This window comes from Nannospalax galili, unplaced genomic scaffold, assembly GCF_000622305.1.
Source record: "Nannospalax galili isolate Female #2095 unplaced genomic scaffold, S.galili_v1.0 scaffold128, whole genome shotgun sequence".
Classification (NCBI taxonomy): domain Eukaryota; kingdom Metazoa; phylum Chordata; class Mammalia; order Rodentia; family Spalacidae; genus Nannospalax; species Nannospalax galili.
This window is the reverse complement of record NW_008360322.1, coordinates 1909329-1909987: the sequence shown is the minus strand read 5'-3', so window position 1 is coordinate 1909987 and position 659 is coordinate 1909329. Positions and strand designations below refer to the sequence as shown.

The following is a 659-nucleotide window of genomic DNA, read 5'->3' as shown; positions in this document are numbered from 1 at the left end:
CAGAGCTATAGTCATAAAAACAACATGGTACTGGCACAAAAATAGACTCATAGATCAATGGAATAAAATTGAAAACCCAAATATGAGTACACGCAATTTCAGCCAGCTGATATTTGATGAAGGGGCCAAGAACATTCACTGGAGGAAAGACAGCATGTTCAGCAACTGGTGCTGGGAAAACTGGATCTCCACCTATAGAAGAATGAAACTAAACTTCTTTCACCCTGCACAAAAGTCAATTCCAAATGGATCAAAGATCTCAATGTAAAGCCTGAAACTCAGAAACTTTTAGAAGAAATGTTTGGGAAACACTACAAGACATAGGTGTAGGAAAGGATTTTCTAAAAGGGACATCAGTTACTCAGGAAACAAGGACAAGACTTAACGAGAAAACAAATTAATTAACCTCATTAAACTAAAAAGCTTCTGTACATCAAAAAGGCAACCAGGGAAGATAACTGAAACCCACAGAATGGGAGAAAATCTTCACCAGTGACATATCCGACAGAGGTTTAATAGCCATAATTTATAATGAACTCAAAAATGGAGAACCAAGACAAAAAGCAACTTAATTAAAAGATGGGCTAAGGAGCTGAACAGAGAGTTCTCAAAAGAAGAAGTAAAGATGGCTATGAAGCATCTTAAAAGATGTTCAACAT

General features: G+C 36.6%; 1 protein-coding gene across 3 annotated transcripts in view; it reads left to right on the top strand.

Annotated features, from left to right (window-relative positions):
* The window catches only part of Mcc (MCC regulator of WNT signaling pathway), a 489620-nt gene that overhangs the window by 380559 nt on the left and 108402 nt on the right, over positions 1-659 (top strand). The window lies entirely within an intron of this gene.